Genomic DNA, 736 nt, shown 5'->3' on the forward strand with positions numbered 1-736 from the left:
AAAGCTCTCCAAATGGAACAAGCACCATACAAAACCCGAGGCAAGGGGAACATAATGAGGAAGCTCAAGGAGGGCAACCTAATGCACCTCAAGCACCGGTACCTCCCATTCAAGTACCGGTGCAACAAATGGCGAATCCGAATGTAAATCCCTATTTCGGAGGAGCAATGGGGGTGCCACAAGCTCAATTCCCTTTCTATCAAGGTGGCATACCCCAAGGTTATGGGCAACAACAACAAGGGCAAGGGATTTGGATGCAACATCTTCTAAACCAAATGAATCCAAACCCCTTTCAACAATTTGCTCAAAACTTTCCACAAGGGATCCCACCTATGTTCCCACAAGGAGTGCAACCACCAATGGCGGCCCATCTAGCCCCGGAATTTGAAGAGGAAGATTGCATTGTATACCCGGGGGTAGATGCCAACAACTTCGAATTAAAGACATCCCTTATTCAAATGGTTCAAGCCAATCAATTTGGGGGTGCAAGAGTTGAGGATCCAAAAGCCCATGTTGTACATTTTGATAGGATTTGCAACACAATCAAGATGAATGGAATACCTGCCGATGCTATCAAGTTGAGGTTATTTCCCTTCTCATTAAGGGACCAAGCATTAAGTTGGCTAAACTCTTTCTCGACCAACCACTTTGTGACATGGGAGCAATTATACAAGGCCTTTATGCAAGAGTATTGTCCTCCTTCCAAGGCTGCAAAATTGAAGAAACTTATTCAAAA

This window comes from Ipomoea triloba, chromosome 16, assembly GCF_003576645.1.
Source record: "Ipomoea triloba cultivar NCNSP0323 chromosome 16, ASM357664v1".
Lineage (NCBI taxonomy): Eukaryota > Viridiplantae > Streptophyta > Magnoliopsida > Solanales > Convolvulaceae > Ipomoea > Ipomoea triloba.